Source organism: Falco cherrug, chromosome 15 (genome assembly GCF_023634085.1).
Source record: "Falco cherrug isolate bFalChe1 chromosome 15, bFalChe1.pri, whole genome shotgun sequence".
In the NCBI taxonomy this organism is placed as follows: Eukaryota; Metazoa; Chordata; class Aves; order Falconiformes; family Falconidae; genus Falco; species Falco cherrug.
Window position 1 is genome coordinate 20,613,016 of NC_073711.1, and position 14,051 is coordinate 20,627,066.

Genomic DNA, 14,051 nt, shown 5'->3' on the forward strand with positions numbered 1-14,051 from the left:
TTGGCTTATATCAAAGTCTCAAAGCCAAATAGCCTTTTATGAAACTTTCCTTTTGGAGGGTAAATTTTTTGGATTTTTTTTCTTATAGTCTCTATGTTTGCTAGGAAAAAGTGAGTAAGCTTTCGGATTTTGACTTAAGAAATCCTTATCTGGATTGAACCCACTTTCACTGTGAAGAGAAAACATTGAAGAAATGTTTAAATCTTGGTGGAACATGAAGTTTTCTGTCAAAGAAGTATTTGCACGTTGCATTGCCGTTCAGAGTATTGCAATGACATATGTGTCTGGGGGAGTGAGTTTGCAGTTAGCTAAAGTGCAAAAACTCTTTGCATAGCTTACTCCTTTTATGGACACTTTTAGTATGCACTGGTAAGCTTTGTAAAAGGTCACGCAACCCCTTTGAAATGGTAAAAAGATTCCTCATGGTTGGTGTGTACATCGAGCTTTGAGGAGGAACTGGTATAGTCAGAACTGTTGTGCTGAGCTTTGTTGGCTTCCTGCAGATCAATGTGAGGCTCTGCACCTTCCTGAGACAATCTGACCTCCCAAGCCTGACTTGTGTCAGAGGCTGTGCACTGAGGTTATGAGCACGCCAACCCCAGTGCCATCCACTGTGGGTATCGCTCTGACTGCTCTGGCACCAGTATCAGTCCTGAGCTCAATGTTAATGATGCCCTTGAGTCAAATGATAAAGTGCTCCAAAATAGCTGGCAGCACTAATCTCAGAGAAATCAGCAAGAAAAGTTACCTTACCTCCAAGTTTATTGAGTAATTAGCATGAAAACTGTAGGCCATGTTTTGCCATCATCACATTATACAGTAATTTATCCAGGAAAAAAATTATTTAGCCATGGACTTGGTGCAAAGCACAACATAACCCTGTGTAAATGGAAGAATCCAGTTTTCAGGTAAAATTCCCAAATACTTTAGCAAGTTTCTCCAGAAATCTTATGTGTCCTTGAAAAGATAGAAAGATTTCCTACAAAAGAAATAAAAGCTAAGAAATAATAATTCTTGAGAGTTACAGCTGGACTTATTTTTCTAGAATGTCCTTTGAGGATCAAGATAAAGCACATGCTACAATGTTACGTATTTTTTGCTGTGGTATTGGTAGGCAATTAGCATTTTAGGAGGCCAGCAAACACATTAAGATGAATTATAGTGAGGTGGTCTGATAACAGCTTTCATCTATTTTACAGAATAATATTCAGCAAGATACCACCACTTCCAGTCTGCTAAAACCATTTTCTGTTTAGTCTCATTGTCCTCTGAGTCAAACTGTTTAATAACTTTACAATAACAGCATTTAAAATTTAGGGGTTTATGTGCACATTTCAATGGCAGCTAATGATTCATTAGAGTTTTACTGTGAAAATAAAATTGTGAGCTACATTCATATTGGAATGAACTTTAAATTTAAAAATCTCTTAAAGCAATCCTTTAATGACCACATACAAAAGGTTGCCATTTAAGCTGAAGCACAAAAATGTGTTAGCTTAGACTTCTCTCCAAAACATATTTTTTAAATAATACAAAGGTAGAACTTGATTGTGCTGTAATATTGACCAAAAAAGCCTATCTTGAAATGTTATTTTTTTCTAAAAAAGTAATGCCTTCAGAATAACATTTTTTATTTTCCTAAATTTCTCTTCTGCTAATAACCACCATTTGACTCCAGATGAATGCAAATCTGTGCTGATAGATGTGATTTGCCATATATTGCAAGAGCATTGGACTATCATTAATTAATTTTATCATGAAAATTGCATTATTTTCCCCAAAGAAAAAACACAAAATGTATTTGTTTTAAATATGGTCTATAAGTACATTTGTTACTGACAAATTCTACAAAGAATTACACCTAGTATAATGTATTTTAGCTCACATACTGATGCACGTATTTCCTCCAAACTGTTGTGGCAAATGATAAAAAAACCTGTAGTGCTGCCTTACCAAGAATTATTTTTAAATCTTGGTAATTTATCTTGAAAGACTCCATGATCAATATTATATAGCACTGTGAGCCTGCTACTTTATTACCCTTATTTTATTCAAGTGTAGAAAGGTAAAGTATTGATTTTTGTTTGGTTTATATGCTTCAAAAACAAAGGAGAAATGTCATTTTTGAATACCAAGGGTATATGCCCATTGTTTTATTGATTTTAAATGAAATAAAACTTATGTAAGGCTATAGTTGAAATTGCTTTGGGGAAAAGTAAATAGCATTGAAATTAAAAAAAAAAAAAAAAAAGTCAAACAATACCATTGAAAATAACGTATAGCAAGTTTACCTCTCCAGCTGAGCTTTCAAAATATATTTTGCCATTAGATTCGAAGTAGTGTAATACAGATAACACGCACAAACCTTAACATCAATACATTACAAAAAAGAAAAGTACACTTCTGTATTTTGGTGGTTCACCATCTTTTGGGATTTTTAATGTTTCTGATAACTTATTTCTTTTGGAGATTGAGTTTGGAGACAGCCACCAGCTTAGATATTACCAGTAAAATGAACAAAGATGCTCATGTTCTTTTCTTCACAGCATACCAGCTACCAGTGTTCATCACTGTTCATCTTCGGTTCCCTAAACAATTGTCTAGTCTTGTTAATTGTCTGTCTTCTGTTATCTGTGTGACCAGTAGTTAGCTTTTTTTTTTTTTCTTACAGTCTTCAGAATGCTTTTTAATCCTGAAAATAGCATGAAGCATTGCTATTATGTGTCGATGTTGTCACTATCTTCTGGCTTATTTCACTACTAAGAAAACTTCAAGCAATCAATGGGGCTGCCAGCCCAATCAATAAAAGACTTAATATGCAGACATGAGAGGGTGCTGTACAGGAGCTTATAGATAGATTGTTGTAAAATACAGATATCCAGAGCTGAAAAATAGAAAAAGAAAGCGAGGGGTGGGGGGTGGGGGGGTGGGGGTGGGGGTGTGGTAGAAAATCAATATCCTTTCCATAGATACCTCATCAGACTGTTGGATTTCATGATTTTGATTTGAAAACACAGAATTAAATTTTTCTCATTTCCTGGTTCCCTTGGGTGAGTTCATGGTCTCCTATTTCTAGGTTTCTTTCTTTCTGTGTCTTATTGTGGTGTTTTGGATATGCTTTATTAACTGACATAAGTTATGAGAAAGATTACATCTGGAGAACAGACACAATTTTCGGTTTGCTGAGCAAACACAAGTGCGTATATACTTCTAAATTTTACTGAGCTGAGAATGCAGTGATGTTTGCCTTGTTTACATAAAGGAGCTATTTACTGATTTTGAAAAGTATGATTAAAGCACACTTTGAACGGTTATTTTGATGGTATATTGTTGATGGATTATGTCTGATTTGTTCTCAAAATCTTCTTCCAGTGAAGACTCCACAATCTCTTCCATAACAGTTTTGTCTTCAACAATTTTATTTCTCTCTCAAGGGCTAAATAAATGCTTCTTGTTATCATTTAAGCCCCTTATTTATTGTCATCTTCTATGTATTTATAGACTATTCCCTTTTTCTTCACAAAAGTGTTTGAGACCTAAAGATGTCTCCTCTTTTCTAGCCTAGAGTAAACCGGATTCTTGCAATCTTTTTTTGCATGTGTTTTCCTCACTTATGAGATACTGTAGGACAGAACCAGTCTCATTGCTGTCCTCTAGACACTTTCCATGTTCCTCCTGAAATGCAATATCCAAAATCATTCCTGCTAAAGCTTTGCTGAGTAGGCTGGGGGCATTGCTTTGTGTCTTCATTCTGTACTGATGCCTATCTATGTGAATGTACTGTTTATCCCCCTTACAGCAGTATGCTAAATATGTTTATATAACCTGCACAAAAGGAGTTGAAACTGAATTTTAGATTCTCAGGTTGTGAGAACACAATACGTTACAACTGCCTTTTGTAAGAAACAAACTGAAATTTCACACTTCCTCTACCTCAATTTTTTCCCAGTATTAACAATTTATTTTAACATTTTTAATTTGCTAGCTAAAGCAAATTTTTGTTGTTCATAAAGTGTGTTTGTTTATATACTTGGTGTCTTGTAAGACTAAGCTCTTGCACTTTTAACATAGAGGAAAGGAAGCCACCTGTTGATGAGAGATAGAAAGTAGTGTTCTGGTATAAATGCTTTATAGTAGGGGCAGCTTTATAGTAGAGATAATGTACCAGAAGAAATTCCATATTTAAGTGCACTTGGAGGTAAATTTGTTATACCAGTGCTACAGGAGCCACGGTGTTTGGTGTGGTCTTCAAGCATATTGATGTATTAAGAGTTCAGTGTTCAGTAAATGAGATGTGGTTCTATTTTCTATGCACTAGAGCTAAGCAGTACTGCAAATCTGAAGTGTTCAGCACTGAAGTGCAGTCAGACCATAACCGTTAAAAAATGATAAATATTTTTATAGACCTATAGTTCTGAATTTATATTTTCCTCCCTTTAGCTGTGTGCCTTAGAAATGCAGCATGTTCAAATGACTAGTGAGGAATTTCTGTAATCCCAAGATGCTAAGAATTTAGCCACTCTGACTGTGTAAATGCTGTAAAACTTCAAGAATTCGAAATGTGAGTGGAGATTTTAATGTATATAGTGTTATAAGTATGTATAGAATTTGATAGATATTGATACATATACACTGTTCAGAGTTCTCAATTTCACAATTACTTACCTGTATATACTCATGAGGTAAGAAACCTCTGTAGAAATACTCAAATAGGCAGGCTTGAGAAAACAGGAAAAGTAATCACATACCTTTTCATCTCTTTCTCATTTTCCTGGCCATATGCTTTCTGCCAGCAAATTCAGGTCATCTAATGAGGCTTTCAAACTTACAAGTTGTATTCTTTCCCTGTGTGGTGATCAAAAACTCACTGTGTGTCAGGCGGGTAGAAATTAACATCTGCCATCTGTCTTCAGTGTGATAGTTATTATCGCATTGCTTATGTGGGAAGAAAATACTTCCTGTGTATGTATTGGTAGATGCAATTGAATTTCATTTCTTTTTGGCAGTGATCGGGAAAAGAACCCAAAAAGTATTAGGAATGTGAAAATTAGAGATCAAGATAGCCTGTGAATAGGGAAGAGCAATTATTTTTAATGTTTAAGTTGTCTCTTTTGTTGAAACACTAAATGAAAATTTTATCATGAAAAATTATCAATACCGTCCTGTCATAAAATAATTCTCTGCAAACTGTTTTCTGTTATTTCCCACGTTGCTATTCTGATACACGCTTTAACTTCTCCATCATCTTGGCATACGTAATTAAAAAATTATTTCCCCAAATGTTTTTTTAACTCGAGGTAAATTTTCACACGTCCATCAAAACTGATGAAAAATTGAAAAAAAATATAATCACTTTATACTGACATCCTGACAATCACTTTGTGCTGCAAGGCCGTGCATGTGTAAGCCTATTAGAAGGAGGGCTCGAGTTATTAAGATAACATAAGGGAATGGGTGATAACTGCAGTGAGAGAAGGAAGGAAGCTTCAAAAGACAGTCTGATGAGGAAGGACATGAATTTTTAGACAAAGGGCACAGTGAAAATATTATGTTGTGCTCAGGGAAAGAGCTTCTTTTTGTCTTGCTGTTACTATAGCATTGTTATGTTCAGTAAAATTAGTCTTTTTATATCATCATTAATAAATAAGTGCAAAGATAAGTATGCCATCAGTTTCCTGTCTAATCACAGTAAGTTGCTGGATAGTGAATTTTATCTATTAATGACAGAGGCATACCCTTAAAGGTAAGGGGTTTACAGGTTCCACTGCCTTTTTATGTGTAAATAATTTATGAATTAGTAGTAGTGATTATAAAATGAAGTGCTTTTCTCCACAGCTTTTTTGTGTCTCAAAACCATATCTGAGCGTTATTAATTCGTATGAAAGAAATACAACCTGGTTAAATTTCAGTGGGTGGAACCTGATTTACTTTTCAGTCTTGATGTAATCCCATAGCTATGTTATGGCCCATGTTGTAAAGTAGCATTTTACATGTAATAAATATCCTAGAGCATTGTAAAGCACTGTGAAACAGACAGCACAATAAGCTATCTTTTCTGAATTTGTGTTAGCAGAATTTCATAGCTTACTTTTTTTTTTTAATAAATCTTCTAGAAGCGTGAGGTTTTGCCATATTGCAGCATGAATAAGCATTGGTTACAAAGGTTTTACCACTTACAAATAGATAGAAATAATATTCTGCAAGTTCACAGAATCTAAGAATAAAAAAGCAGAAAGTTATAAAATACCACATTTCTGTAATGTGAAAAATTAAGCGTTTCTACAATGGCATGACTGTGTAAGCTGCCATGGCAACTGTTGCAAAAGATACATTCCCTGATAAAATTTCCCCTCAAATTAAAGATACATTTAGGACGCGTTTGCTTCAGAACCATACTTTCTAAATATATGTATTTCAATACTAGTCATCAACATGCTTCAATTCCAGCCTTAAAGATGCTTTATGAATTCAGACATTTCTTCTGCGCTACTTCAGTTTGAGATTGTTGTCATATAGTTAAATTCAGATGGACATCCTGTATAATTCTAAAGAAGACAATGGTTTAAATAAGGAAGAGACATTTTTAATGTTAATTTCTGCTCCTGCCATAGCACTGTTTCTAATTCTACTGTCAGGTAACAACATACATTTTGCCTAGCTAAGTTTCTTACCTCTAATAATGACATAGTGTTATTTAGCAACTTGGGGACAGTGGTAGCAGTCAGCCTAAATAATATATAATTAATTGAATGATAAAATATCACATAGTAAAGTAAGTTTATACACCTTTTCATTGGAAATGGATGAACACCAAGAGAGAATATATTATTGTGTTTAAACCTCTCTGTCTTGTATCAGAAATATTGCTACACTTTGTGAGATTTTACTAATTTAGGCACTATCTGGGACTGTGTGACTAAATAAAATCCTTGGGGGTTGTGAGTCAATGGTTGATTAATGGATGAGTCTTAATTTTTAACTGAAGGGGTCCCTCTGCTGGATCGTTTCATAATTCACTGCACAGGTTTGGGGAGGATGTGTGTGTGTTGTGTTTGAAATATAAGTGCACCATTTGGTACTATAAAGCATTTTCATAACAATGCAAATAAATATTCATTATGTAGTGAATGTAGCTGTCTTCACATGATTTTACAAATTAGTTTTACAAAGACATTTGCAAGAAAAAGACTGAGTATTTTAATGATAAATAAAATACAATATAAGATAACTATATTTGAAGAAATTATAAGGAGGATAATATTTCTCTTCTAAGTACTTAAGGGTTTTTGGCCTTTATAAAAAAATAAATAAATCTCTATTGGAAGCAGAAGGCTAAGATAAAAATATTTACCTGAATGTAGTAATGTCCCTGATGTTCTTTAGATCCTAATTCCATTTATAAATTACATTGCCTAACAAAGATATTTAGAAGAGTACCACATGAAATTTCAATGTTTATAACATTATTTATATTTTTAATGAATATTAGATATCTGTTCTAAATAAGATATTGGCACTGGGCTGGGATTTTGAAGGTGTAGGTTCAGTTTTAGATGGTTTTGATCAGAATTTCTGTAAAAAGCACTGAAACACCAATAATAATGTTTGAAATTTATAGATAATTATATAGATAATGCTTCAAAAACATAATTTCTGTTGAGTTTCTTAACTGTTTTGTAGTTTTCCACTACCAAATTAAGAATTTGAGTGCGACTCCTTTGAGTGGAAACTGTTACCTTTGAAGAATGACTTTCATTGAAAAATATGATTATGGAATTTTGAGTGAATCACATAGCAATTTCATATTGTGTATAAATATTCAAGTAAAAAAGATATGGGTTTTTTTATTAGCAAATTGAGCCCAAATCACTGTTACTTTCAGTCAGTAATAAAAGGGCTACAGTTCTAAAAATACGATGTCATATTCTGGCTGAGTCCACAGAGTTCATTGGGACCATCATATGCTATCCTTCTGTAAAGGCTTATGTGCCTCTAAACAGGTTCTCCCACCACCTTCCGCTCAACGTGACACCTGTTCCGTTACAAATCTGCCAGTCTCTGATGCAGCACATGACACCTAAGGCCTCTTCACCTCTGGGGCCCGCAGCTGTGGCTTCACACAGTTTGCTTGGCAGAATGGCAATGGCTGCCGCTTTCTCAGCACATGATCACCCCCCAGCTATCACTCTTTTCTTTGGAGGTTTGATGTAAAGCATCAGGAGTGTGTCACATACACACAATTATTTCCTCCTTCACTGGTAAGAATACTCCCACTGAACACATTCATCATAGCTTGGGAGTCTCTTCAGACTAGCAGTGGGCTCGGGACAGAGGTATTTTTCAGTAGCGCTTCCTCCGCATCAGAACATTTGGACTCTATTATGTCCACAGTACACATGAGATTCTCAATAAGCACGTAGAGATGATCACAGACATTTCCACCATCCTGTATTACTAAACTAATGAGGGAAAACAAATTCATTCTAGTCCGCTGAGAAGCAACAAAGCTGCGAGTGTAGAATGTCACCAGTGAAGCCCAATTCTAAGCAATTCACATACTTTTCTCTTCCAACTCTCTCGTGAGTGGTTTCAACAGGAATCCTTTTCTATGTGAGCAGCAGCTGCCACAGCTCCCACAGATAGAGCCGGTTGGCGATAAATTTGCTCCCAGGGGCAAAATAAAGTGTCACAGATCTTGCTAAAAAACAGGGTCAGAAATCTTTATCAGAGGCCATTCTGGCTGGAGTTTTTCCCTTGATTCTCCCTCTTTTGCAGATTGTCTGAGACATGTAGGAAGTGAGGGTGGATGTGACTATTGATAGGTTTTGTTTCACATTATTATGTTTTCCAGATCTGTGAGGATCCTGACCCAAAGACAAAAGTGTGCAGTCACTTTACATAACTCTGGTGCACAAAGTCATTTCTCTCCCCAACCTGGATGACTGGTGTCTAAAACCCAGCTTATAAAAAGATTCTTTTATCAGAAGTTTTTTCACCTGTAACATGTAGGTAACACGTAACAGTAACATATGTATCAGTATTGTAGGTTTGTCCTTTATTCTTCCTGACTGTGTTGCCCCATTATTATTGACTCAAATCCAGATTAGGATGTACAAAGCCAAGAACTTGAAATAAGCTATAGAAAATCTCAGTGTCTTTGCTCTTTACCAGGCTGTTCTGTGTGCTTACAGATAGCACCACAGTTGTGTTTTATACTGTCAGATGTTTCTATTCCTATAAAAATGCTGGCTGTGGAGCACCAAAATTTAAATCACCTTTTAAGCTCTTCACATTGCAAGAAAGGTGAAAGCAAAAATGGATTAACTCAGCAGCAGATCACGGGAGCTGTTTGGTTTGAATGATTCTCTTATTCTAGATATTTTTGCATAAAGTAAATAACCTGCTAGAGTGCATGAAGATGGACAAACCCTGCTTCTGCCCCGTCCTCCAGCAGTTTTCTCCTGGGTAAAAACCATCACCTTTGTATGTTTCTGTTCTATCTTTCCTATAAAACTAAAGGTCAAATGTAGAGGAATTGTAGAGGGATGAAGGCAGGTTAATTAACATTGATAATATACAGCTGTGGGCTTCCTTCAGGGGCGGTGGGCTGGCTGATGTAGATAAGGTGCAGCTGTGGCTGGTTCCTTGTGGGGGATTGGTGGCCATGCCGGGACAAGGTGCGGGAACTACTTTAAAGTTAACCTGGTATGGGGTGGTAAAAGCCTTGTTGCAGCCAGCTAGTTTTGAGAGTGCTGTAGCAATCAAAAGGAGGTTCAGATTGGACAGAATTACAATTACACTGATAGGTATGTGCCATTATCTCAGCTGTTTAGATCACTGGTCAGTTTTTTGCTATTTCCAGCCCTTTTACCATCACAGCCAAAGAGGATTCTGCATCCCAGTCCACAGTAGCATAGCAAATAATCTGGTGGTTACTGTAGACCATATGTTTCAAGGTATCATTTTGCATGGATAATCTCCACTCTGAAATTACTCATTATATCTGGTATCATAAACGTGTAATAGGAACCAAGCACAGCATTTTTACTGCTCACTGGTTGTTACAATTTCAATCAGGAGAGATGCTTTGAAGTCAGTTGTAAATGTAGTAGTCAAAAATAAATCAGAGTAGACATCTAGACTAAACATTAATTACTGTTTGTAGAGTATAATTTCTTCCTAATTGGAAAAGAAAACCAAATTGCCATAGCATTTAGGAAACAAAACCTACTTTGCCTCAAAACTTCCAGAAGGAAAGTGCCAGTCTCTCTTTGTTTAATCTCCATAGTAAGTATTCGGTTCCTGCTCTTCAAAGTGTTTGTGCCTAAATTTACTGAGAGGGCAGGAGCATATCAAAAGGAAGCAGCAATTAATTGCACTGCCGAAGATGAATGCCATTCTCTTAAGTCTCCTATGAGTTTACAGTTAGAGCTGGATCATGAAAACTGGTGGACACTCATTAAAATGTTCCTTTGAGACACTCAGCAAAGCAGTGTGTGCATGAAGATTCTTCAGCACTGTTCAATTATGCGGGGTTGTGCTGCCCTTTGGGAGAAAAGTTGGCTAAACTAAAATACCTGGAATGTTACTGAGTAATTCTCTGAATGTGCATTGCTTTACTCGGCATTTGGTGTTTCTAACAAAAAAAGGAGAACAAAGGCTAAGGAAAATACAAAACTATAGTAGATACTGCCAGAGACCTGCTTGACATTACACCTCTAGCACGTGGTAGCAAGTGCTCATCCCTCTTTGTCTAGGCTGCTTAAGGGAATAGGAAGCAGGCAAGGGGGGGGTCGGGGGGTGGTAGATGTGGCAGCCCTGTGTTTATCACCTACCGCTTCTTTACAAGTAGGGAAGAAAGCATGGATCTTGTGCTTGATATGAAGTAGGGAACCTACTGCGTAAGGAATGTCAGAGAGTAACTAAGAAATATGAACTCCATTGTGTGAGTTTGTCTTTGGTGCCATGGCTCTTGTCCAGCTAACTGAATTTAGGGAGGGCCTCTCTGAAGCCCCAGTGCCATGAAGAACTTGTTTAGCTTCAAGCTGTTTTGAACTGGAGCTTCAACATCAAATTTCAGATTCAAGCATTATGTAAAATATAAAAATGGTCTGGTATGCATTGAAGTTCGGTATGCATTGCATGCCACAAAAGCTGAAAAAAACCAGACTTTTGTCACCTCTTAATGAAGCTGGACACTTGAGGCAAACTCTATTATCCAAACCCACTACTGTTATCCTTGCCTGAGAAACCAGTTACTTACAAAAGAAAAGCAAACTCTGACCCAGAAAGGTAAATAGGTTTATGTGTCTAAATCAATAAACTTAAGTATAATATTGACATTTAGATTTAGAAAGTAACTCATAGTAAGTTTAGACTCAAGCTTTAAGTAATCTATAATGAGTTGACGTTTATGTTCTGCTCTTGTAATTGAAAGTAGTGACATTTTTGTTTTCTTCAAGCACATCTGTATTAGCCCAGTGGAATTGATAGTTGTCATTTCCACATGGACAAGTTGAATGAGCAGAAAAAATGTGTCAGAAAAATTATTTGTACAGAATCAGTGTCATAGCTGTTGTATAGACTACAATGGGAAAAAGATTACTAAGGATCAATTGCTTCTGAGGTCTAAAGGTTACCGTGGTCTCTCATTTCTGTTAGTAGCTGCATTTCTCAAATAGCTGAAGTTGTAAAATAAGTATCTGAAAACATACGGTAGTTTACTTCCATTAGAATGTTGTGTGTGTGGTATTATTGGATTACAGTAATGCATGGGATTTGATAAAGCAACTTTAGCAATTGCTGCTCTATGATCAGTGATTTGTAGAGTGGAGTCCCCCAAGAAGTAAATTACAATTGAAAATTTCGGACCAATTTATATGTATAATTGGTTCAGAAACTGGTTGAAAAGACAACTTTCTGTTAATGCCACATATAATATGAACAACTGGAAAAATTTTAGGGACTTGAGCAAATTAAAGACTAGGTAATCACTGACTACAGGTAGCTAATTAGTACAACATCCTGTAATGGATTGGAAGTTGATTGAAGGTACACAGTTTCCTAGTGTCTTTTTGCCAAGGAGTATGTTTTACTTGTTCAAATTTCCTTGAAAGAATTTTTCTGTTAAAGACAGAAATTTCTAAAAATGGAGGGCAGGAGCAAAGTAACAAGGGAAGGAAGTATGACATAAATATAAAATTTCTCTAATCACAGATTTGAAGCAGTAATAACAACAATGGTAACACTGCAAGTGACAGGTGTGGTGATGAAGTGAATCAGCTGTGAATAGTTGTAAGTCAGGAAATGTGATGGTCAGGAATGATAGAAGGTATTCATCAGTGGTGCAGTCACAGAAGTGCAGGAGCTGTTGGAGGAACAGCAGAGATAACAAAGATGCTGAATGGGAAATTGTCCTCTGTTTTCCAGAGTGGCCAAGTCCAGAGAGCTTCAGAGAAGGACTTGAGGCTCAGAAGAACTGCTTTGTCAGCAGTTTACAGGTATGTCCTGACAGCTGACATGCTCTCCAGTACACGTATTCAGCTGTTTGTAAAATGCAGCTACCGATGGAAACAAGAGGCCATAGTAATCAAATACCTCAGCGATTTTCCTTGGGTTTTCCAGTGATCTGTTTTTGGTTTTTTTTCCATTTAAAATATGGCAAGAAAATTTCATGCAAAAATACAACTCGATACAAAATATACAATGAACTTCTGTGAGGAAATGAGCAGCTGACAGACATAGTTTACTGTGATTGAGAGGAAACATTTATCTGCTTGTGAGAAGAGCAGGTTTGTAGTCATATGTCTCAACAGAAGGAGAGCGATAGTGGAATATCCCCCGAAGCAGGGGCACTGGAGCACTTTGAGGAATGGAAGTATGGTCTTTCCCACAGAAGCGAAGACTTGGGTTTTTGGCCATTTCACAGCCTGTGTTGAAAATGAAATAGATGTTTTTGCACAGCTGAATGACAAATTCATAAACTCTGCAGGGCAAACAGGTTTTATGCAAAACTATCTCGAATATCTGTGTCGCCTGTATTTCTGGACACCAGTAGCATCAAGGCAGCTCAGTTCTAGCCAGACTTTTTTCTCTCCGGCTGTATACTAAGCTGAAATAGCACCACAAAGACCATTCACTCTGTACTGCACTATTTAGCTCTCTGGAAAGCTTCATTGGCTTCATCTGTTGATTTTTCAGACACCTGACTAGGTTCTGCAGGAGTCAGTCTTTTGGGGTTTAGTTTGCTTTCCACCAGAGCCACACGGATGTTGGCGAAGCACACTGTACTGTGGCTGGTTTGAGATTCATACTGCTGGGTGTTTTCCCCTTGTTCCACAGTATTTCAGCATCAACTATTCTAGCGAAGAATTGGTGGATTTAGGAATGCTGCAAGTGGCATAATATATTGTTTTGTTTTGCTTCCACTTGATTAGGCATTTGAAGATATCTCTGATTTTCAGACAAGATCCAAAACAATCTGATGCAAATTTGCTGATTGAATGGCTACCTAGCAGTGACCTAGATCTGATGAAGAATTAGTATGGATGAATTTTAATTGTTGGAAGGGCCATATAAAAATTTGTAAAAGGTCAACTAAAAAATAGCGTATTGTCAGTGATTTATGGAAAGTATTTGCTGAAGTCAGCCTGTATTTCAATTATTAACAATTTAGAAAGGCCTTTCCCTGCAACCTTCTGACTGAACATTGGTATGAGGATACAATGTTGGTGCAGATGGAGATGCTTTGGCACTGGGTGTACTGGTTCAGTTAATTTACGTCAGTGTAGTCCACTGTTTTCAGCCTTTCATGTTAGGTCAAAGATGGATTTAAGGGTCCCATATATCCATCTAGTTTTTAAAATAAATAAAAACAAACCAACTGATGAAATATCTCAAGATCGTGCTAAAATTTTATATCCTAGTGGACATGCTAGGAATCCATTGCCTAAACTAGGGATGGGACAAAGTTTTGCAGATGTTCAGTGAGGTTCACATGTCTAAATATTTGCTCTATGTTTTGACTTATCTATGTATTTTATAATCCTAAA